The 9,281-nt window shown below is 32.9% G+C and overlaps 1 long non-coding RNA gene across 1 annotated transcript; it reads left to right on the top strand.

The window, feature by feature from the left end:
• The first annotated feature begins 226 nt into the window (after window positions 1–226).
• On the top strand, window positions 227–7,092 carry LOC148626739 (uncharacterized). The gene is made up of 3 exons (XR_015921928.1): window positions 227–1,089; window positions 1,313–1,367; window positions 4,757–7,092. It is a non-coding gene; the product is annotated as an uncharacterized LOC148626739 (long non-coding RNA).
• The last annotated feature ends 2,189 nt before the right edge of the window (window positions 7,093–9,281 follow it).

Genomic DNA, 9,281 nt, shown 5'->3' with positions numbered 1-9,281 from the left:
TGCAGATTCCTAATAATATCAAAAAGGAACCTGCGAACAGTATGTGATCCCATTTAATATTATAGCGGATTGTTTGAGCCCATTGATTTATTCATGGTGCATCGGTGGTAGGGAAAGTGAAGATAAAAGAATCCTCTGCGCGTAACGGTTTATGAAATGTTAATGCCGCAGCAAATGAGGTAAACCGTAGCGAGTGTGTTTAGAAAGCCCAAGACAAAAGCTACAAGTGACAACAAATCATTAAGAGTCGGCCAACTTTTGTTATTATCAATTTGTAAGATATTGGGTTTAATTTCCTCTTGAATGAATCTAAAATCACAATTCTGTTTGATTGAGCCATGGTTATCGAAATAGATATCTAGGACACAATCATTAGTGGTATTATTAATTCGATGGAAAGTAGGTTTAGAAAGACAGTGTCTAGGGATGGTATCGGTGCATTTACCAATAGTATAACTCGAGAGGTTGGCATACAATTGTTTATCTTCTGTGATTACTAAATAGTCCGGAAGATGTTTAATAATAATTGACTGTGTAGTGGTATTATGGACTGGGACATGAAAGGACGTCTATCCGATGACGTCTAAAGGCAATCCTCTACAATAGTAAATACAGTTTTCATCATTTTTAGATTTCGATAACTGGTAAATCACATTTTTATCTAATACATTTCACTTAGTGAAGAGTTTTTTTTTTTTAAATTAGTCTTAAATTGTAATTGCATGTTATGTGGAAATATGTGTATATATTTAAAAAAAACATATATATAAATCATATATCTGTTTTATCGGTTTGCGCCAAGTATGCACCTAATACAAGAACATACTATATAATGACCAGACGGTGTGTCTAAACACCCTCAAATTAGTTTGTCCCACTTCAATATGATTCTATAATCTCATATGTTCTAGATATATATGACTTTCTATTACATTGTTCTAATGATTATTTTTGTCTTTCTGTTGCAGATTGTCTAATCATTTAATGCTCTGCCTTGTCCATAGAAAATTTTATTGTAGGTAACAACTCAAATGTGAACATGATAGACGACTCTTATGATCTAACTAACAACATAACTTGATGATAGTGGTAAATAAATACATTTTCTTTCGCTAAAACTGGAAACCAATATTTTTTGTTCGCATATATCGTGTCATTTGATAATTATGCATTTGAGAGCTATATGTACATTCAATTACTTCACTATTTCCTTTTACAATTACACTTACAGAAAGGTAAATAATAATGGTTCAAGGAGAATATGCATTGTCATTATTTTGAAATATGAAAGGGATAATGACATTCTTTATAGTAGTAGCTGTATCCAGGAGAGACAGGACAGTTAAAGCAACACATTTTTTAAGATGGTAAGTACTTTAATTAAGTTGTAAGATAAGAATTTCAGTTTGATATAAACATTCTGGATACTAAGGTGGATACAAAGTATACAATATTCAGTTTCGATGTTCATGATAACTAATATTCAAGACGTATTTTTCAGACACTTTTAAGTCAGCCTCATATCTTGACCTACTCGTAGAAATCGATCGTAAAGGAAAACTATTGACCAAACCTTACGACAAACGTGATGACTTTTCATTGAGAATTGTCAACTTTCCTTTCATCTGTGGCAACATCCCTTTGGCTCCTCCTTATCGAGTGTTCATATCACAACTCATACGTTATACCAGAACTTGCCTAAACCACGCAGACTTTTTGTATCGCGCTAGAACTCTAACAAATAGGCTTCTGGAAGAGGAGTATGTTGCTACAAGATTGAAGTCATCACTACAGAAGTTTTATTGTCGTCATCATGAACTCGTGGATTGCTATGATGTATCCATCAGCACCATGACAACTGTTTTATTCAATGGGTTATAGTTTACCTTTCCTCGTTTGTCTACCCCGAACTTGACTTTTTTATGAGCAACTCGGCGAGTGTTTCTAGAAAAGCAGAGGACGCTTACCCTACCTGGTTCATGCTCCCAGTTTTTAGTGGAGACCGAGTTGCTCATTTACTTTTGTTACTTTGTATGTATGACTTTAGTTACTGTATGTTCTTTGTTGTGTGTGTCTGTTTTCCGTGTCTGGTCTTTGTCCGTGGATTACATTTTTTTGATTACCGCTATAACCTTGGTTCCCTGAATGCGTACAGAGTTGAGTGTGTTCTATACACACGTAATTTATTTAAACTTCAAAGTTTTGTGTCATATTTAAAAGAACATTGTAGTTAATTGGTTATGGTGTATAGAATAAAGCATATTTTAATGAAGCACGGGATATTTTGTCCATTTCAATAACCTGATGCAAATTCTAATATGCCGCTTACAGTCCGTTTACTTGTTATGTCACTTTTTAAACGTCCAATGGTAAGACAATCGCCCCACATCATATCTTGAGATTTGAAATGTAGTATTGAATATAAAAGTGTGTCTTGAGTATTATTCATAATACATGCAAATTTCAACAATAAGACTGGAATTTAATTATGGTATTTTATCTGTTCCTGCATGTACAAAAAACACAAACTTATAATTTGAAGTACGACAAAAATAACGCGCAACTAGCTAGCTCTCCCTAAAATCAAATGAATCTTCAATGACGTGTTCAAAATAAAAACTATTATATATTTTGTTATTTGATTTGACAACGCTTTTTGTTACACTATTTTCTCTACAGAGTTTACTGTAGCCACTTTCCTATACGACATGTACACGTTTGTAAGTCTAAATTCCCAGCTGCATATTTTACCATGTTTGTCCTAAAATAATTCAAAATAAAATTATTGTTTTCAAACCGCGATATTTCTGGATGCTAAGGGTCTGCATACGAGTATCTAAATAAAAAAAAATACGCTTAATTTTAACACACTAATTTCCGTTTGAATACTAATACTTTATTGTAAAATAAAATTACGAATTTACATATCCATGCAGATTAAATTTCCTAAACATATAACGCGTTAAGTAATGTATTCAGGCGCGGATCAAAACACAACTGCTGGTAAAATATTCAATATAACATTCTCGTATACATGCATTTATAGATGTGCCAAGTAATTTGATTACATGATGAAAATAATAATGCAGCACCGAAAATAAATAATAGATCCAATGATCCAGCATTGAGGTATATACCCTTAGTTATACATGCGATAATGCTGTCCAACAGATATTATACGCCATCTCATAACTTCAAACGTGTCATAGTTTTCCTTTCCTCTTTCGTCTACCACGAAGTTGACTTTCTTATGAGCAACCCACCGAGTGTTTCTAGAAAAAAGCAGAGGACGTTTACCTTACCGGTGTTCCTGGTCCATGCTCCCAGTTTTTAGTGGAGTCCGAATTGCTCATTTGCGTTTGTAAATTTATTTGTATGAGTTAAGCTATTTTATGTTCTTTGTTGTGTATGTCTGTTTTCAAAATCTGGTCTTTGTTCCTGGATAACATTCCTTTGATTACCGCTGTAACATTGGTTCCCTTGATTACTCTTTTAAATTGAAAAGGCACTTGTTTGTACTTTAGTGTGCTATGTCAGTAATAATACAATACCCACCTATTTATTCATGATGTCACAAGTTTTGAATCAGGTTGTGTATAATGATCAAGAAACTACTGGATATATAGTGCATGCCATTTAATATAGAGCATTTCTTCAGTTTACAAGAATCCCCCGCTCGATTCCCTCGTCTTTTGCCCATTGACTTCTGCCGACGATATGTCATAGGTGCAGTTAGCATTGTCACCTTATGAAAAACAAAACAAATCCCCAAAGCCGATAAATCGTCCCTTTGCATAGTAAGGGTTAAATTATGCTTCATGAGCTGGTATATAGAAGATGTTTCAGGTGAAATTATTTTTTTTTAAATGATGGGAGCAGCATTTCTGACATATACGTTATTTTGGCGAGATCCTTAATATAATAACTTATGCTTGACAAACTAATATGTTTATTCAATTAAGCATTTGTCATGTGTCGCGGAACTGCATTATGGTTGCTTGATTAGTACCGGATTATTCTCACTAGTAACTTTGTGGTTGCTGCTGGCGGTGCAGGACATACACATCATTCTGGATACCCCTTTTTATGGGAGTTCTTATTGCTAGTGCTTCAGTTTTTTTTTTTGTTTTGTATTACGTCTTGTTTCCATTATTGTCAGTTGTTAGATGTAATCTTTTTTATTCGGTTGCTACATTGTGAATGTAGATCTTCTCTGTTTTATGTGTTCACGTTCAGGCTATATTTTTGGATTTTTACGTATCGCACTGCTGACGCTTCGACATTCCTTTCGTCGATATTTTTTTATGCTAATATTTTTCAATGATGCGTTATATTATCCGGAGGGCTATACCTTAAATATTCAAATCAATTTACTACATAAATATCCATATCCACACATAAATGCTAAGTTTAAAACGAATGCAGTACAAAATAAAAAAAAAGTATTGCACATGATAATTTTAATATCGCTTTAGTTCAATTTACGATTTAAATACCAGTCCACATACAATTTAAACACTCTTAATGGTAAAGTGACGCATGGTGTAAAAAAAAAAAAAACAAACAATAAAAAAAAAAAAAAAAAAAAAAAAACATACAAAAACAAACGATGTTTTTTTTCAGTCTACATATGCTATACTTTTACACAACGTAATCATTTCTGCATTCAGATATGCACGTTTTACAAAACATTATACATTTGGCTAACTCTATAATCAGTCATACGAAACCAAAGCAAGAACGATAACTTTTGTAGAATGCCAACTTCATGTACAAGGATGACATTCCTGGGTTATTACTGCTGATGGATTTTGAGACGGCCTTTGATACTGTTGAACGGTCCTTTATGGAAGAGACTTTGGACTTCTATGGTTTTGGTCCGACCTTCATTAAGTGGATCAACACATGCTATTTAGACATTTCTAGTACATTTCTGAATAATGGACACCTGTCAGCATTGTTTACTTTAAAAAGCGTGTGCGCCAGGGTGACCAGCTGTCACCTTACTTGTTTATTATTTAGAGTTGCTGAGTGCAGCGATTAAAATGACCAAAATGTGTCCCGTGTCATGGTAGAGGACTCTGAGTTCTTACTAAGTCAAAATGCGGAAGACTCTTCTTTAATTCTGGATGACAGTGAAATGTCATTAGAAAATTCCTTATATCTCTTTGACAAATTCTCAGAGTGTGCTGGTTTGGGAGTTAATATTGACAAGAGAGAAGCAATATGGATTGGTTCAAGAAAGGGATGTGGAGAAGAAATTCTTCCTCACAAAGATTTAAAATGGAATCACGCGGGAAGGTTGAAATTACTGGGCATATGGTTTGAATTAGCAAAGGTTGACAAAACCATTTGCAATTTTTATGATAAAATTCAGAGCATCAAGTATCTACCTAACACATGGACCTATAGAAAATTGACATATATCGGAAAGATAACTGTTATTAAGACCTTAGCTCTTCTTATATTAGTTCAGGTGTTAACAGTGCTTAAAAATCCCCCAGTACCAACCTAAGGGAGATTCAAAATATTTTCTTTAATTTTCTTATGAATGAAAACTGAGACAAGATGAAGTGATCTGTCATTATTAATGATTTTTAGGAAGGGAGTCTTAAAATTCCAGATATTGTAACATTTTGTTACAGCCTTCAGTTAAGTTGGCTTTGTAAACAATTAAATCCTAAAAAATTCCTCCCCTTGGAAAATTATCTTGATAGATTATAAACACAGATGGGGTGGTGATAAGATATTGTATGTCAGCTCTGAGGGTCTGTATCTTGTGGCACAAAAAAAAAAAAAAACAAATTCTTTTTGGAGAGATGTAATTATCAATTTTTTTTCTATTTTGAAAGGCACAAAAGATCAAAATGATATGGATGTTGATTCCATTCTAAAAAAAATCCTTTGGCTTAACCTATTTTTGTAAATGGGGGAAAAACTGTACATTAAACTTAAGTTCTCAGAGAATGGTATATTTTTCATAAATGATATGATATCTAATCTGAATAGTTTTATAGTTTTTATTCTTATGGTGAATTTAAAAGGGAATACAATATAAATGTTAACTTTTGAGAATATTATGGAATTATCGGTGCCATACCAGACAGATGGGTAACATCAATTGGTAATTTAATAAATTACCAAACATTGCAGATAAAGTGATAGATTTCATCAAGACAAATTTCCAAAATATGTAGATATATTTATAAGATATATTAAGAGAGATAAAATTGATTCCCAAAAAAAAATTGGAAAATGAATTGCATTCTGAATTAGACGATTGTCATAATTTTATTCTATGGCCTTTTTAGCCACAAAAAACTCCTTTTTACACCATTTCCAGTTCAAATCACTTCATGGCATTCTTCCATTTATATCATATCAAGGCAAATAGGTATTTTTACTATATTCTGTTTTGTAACCCACTTTCCATCAATGCATCACCCACCTTGCACTTACATAGGCCTATTTTAAATTAATACTACACGTGTAGTATACATCCCATAAATTAGTTTAGATAAACTACACGTGTAGTATACATCCCACAAATTAGTTTAGATAATCATAATTTTCGTCGAGGCGTTTCTAATCTGGCGTTTGTGGCCCTAGTGGCGACAAGCAAAATAAAAATTAGCCTCCCAAGAAGATATAAATATTCAGAATACATACAAATATACTCTAGTAGAAAATGAAAAATGCAAAGTTCAAGGAGTTCGTCATGGCTAAAATAGTTAAACATCTATCAAACCTTTATTTTGAACTCTTTTGAATTGCAGTGTAGATGCTGTTTCGAGTATGAAATTCAAAGCACAGGGAATGTTATCAAAGACCATTTGTATTTTGTTTGTTTTATTCGTTTGTTTAATGTTTGATTTTTCACTTGATACAAACTTTTTAAAATAATTTTTTTCTCGGAGTCTTCAATCATGAAAAACTAAACACAGCCATTTACAGTCACATACTGTTGCTAGCACTAATATGCCTCGAACTTTCGAGAATATCGCCATCGGTTCCTCTCGTTCATAAACTGATAGAGGTAGTGATAATTCATATATAAGTTTACATATTTTATAAATCTTAATTTCCAACAAAACCTTCTGTCTAATTAAATATCACTATAACAATAAAGTTTAAAACATAGCACTTCTCTTATATCCGTTGCACCATTTCGTTTATCATAATGCTAAGACAACGTAGCTTCGAAGATATAATTTGACTTTATTTATATTAACCACAAAAATCCTCAACAATCCTTCGAAATGCAGTGTTAACTAATCAAACGAACGATATAAGTGACGCTGAGGATTTCAACTCTGAAAAAAGAACAAGTACCCTCCATTTCTTCTACATGTATGTATAGCAGAAAAAAATAAACTCAATCATTCTAACCCTAATTTTAGTGGGGGTTTGGGATGATAGAGGTGTCCATCCTTCTGTTACGCAAAAGAGTTCTAATATCTTAATTTTACTCCTCCTACACCACTAAATGGAAATTAAGTAAACTTTCATATAATATTTCAGCTGTAAAATCACTGCATAACCCCTATAAAAGAAGAACCACAACATTTGGTTTTCTAGCCAATGCAGACACAACGAATTTGCTCTTCGGACAATACCAGTCTGCGTCCAGACATGGTTAAGTTTAAACAAGATTATCACTGGTAATATACACTCTTTCAATCTAGACATAAGAGAAAAAAGTCCAAGATAGCCAGGAAACATATCCTAACATATGTCATGTCTATAGCATGAGTGTACAGGGGAAATGTGTTACAATTTCTAGCCGCTGTCATGAACATATCTCGACAAAAATTTCAACTTTCAAAAAAGTTAGTTAAAAATATAAACAAAGTCCTTGGTAATTAGGACATTTTTGTCGAACTTTTCAGAAAACGGATCCCATCATATGGCATATCTACAGGAAGATATCGGATTAATCAAACTAATTTCTCGTGCAGGAAATAACGGACGACTCCCAGTCGAATCATGTTTTTGCTTGTACATATACATGTACATGTATTGTCATAAAGTATATCATATTTACCGTATAAGATATTTCTTATGTGCTCAGTGTATCATGTAAAACACAATATTCATACAATTTACTTCATTTGTCCGTTGAACAGGCAAATTAGATTCCACAAAAGTTTTATTTGAAGGTCAAACGTCACACATTTTATTTTTACTGAATGATAATTTGAATTAAATAATACGGTATTTTGCAGACCTATCATATGTTGATGGATATCATACAACTCTAGAACATTATCATAATTGCATATCTTGCTTACTTTATTTTTTTCCAAAACGCCAAAACGTCTTGCAGCTTTCAACGGTTTCTAATTTGCACAAGTCTTATAGTCGTCTTCATTAACTCATGGAACCCATCTGCACCAAGATAAATGATTTGTTCAACGTGTAATATATTTCCTTTCCTATTACGTCTACCCCGGACTTGTTTTTATACGCACTCTAACCTTTATGTGCAGCATTGTTCGGGCAACAGAAGAAAAAAAACAGATATATCGGTCAACTTTTTCAGTTGCTCAGTTACTTTTGTTACTTTGTATGTGTTATTTTAGTTACTTTATATTTTTTGTTGTGTTTGTCTGTCCTCCATGTCTGGTCTTTGTCCCTGGATTACATTAGTTTGATTTCCGCGAAAATCTTGGTTCCCTTGATTACTCTTCAACTTGACTGAGGAAAAATGTATAAGGTTAACTAAATCGATGCTCTCACACCTGCATTTTTTTTGTAGATGAAATATTTGCTAGTAGCTCAACGTTTTACAACTACATTGTAAATGGATATATTTAAGGACGTATAAAAAACAAAATTGAAAACAACATGTCTAGACATTTGCCATGGTGTTTTCTTCTTTTTCCTTTTGTTTAGCTTTGATGTAGGGAGGTGCTTCGATATGTTTAATATCATTGTCAGACTAATTACAGACTCGTGATATTGATTTAAACACGGTGTGTTTACATTAATGCATTTTCCTTGGTTCCCTTGATTACTCCCCCATAACATGTTAAAGCAAATGCTAAATCCTATCTATTGTTCAGATATAGATTTTATCAATATAGGCTTCAACCATCCTACGAAACAGTTGTCATCTTCCTATTTGTCTTTTGTCTTAATTGTTATTTTTTTTCTAATTATTCTATATTTCACCTGCACCTGCGTATGGAGTGTTCATATCACAACTCATACGTTATGCCAGAGCTTGCCTAAACTACGCAGACTTTTTGTATCGCGCTAGAACTTAAATAAGTAATCTT

Source organism: Perna viridis, chromosome 1, assembly GCF_037379345.1.
Source record: "Perna viridis isolate PV_CMFRI_1.1 ecotype Kerala chromosome 1, ASM3737934v1, whole genome shotgun sequence".
NCBI classification, from domain to species: Eukaryota; Metazoa; Mollusca; class Bivalvia; order Mytilida; family Mytilidae; genus Perna; species Perna viridis.
The sequence above is the reverse complement of the archived record's forward strand: the minus strand, read 5'-3'. Positions and strand labels throughout refer to the sequence as shown.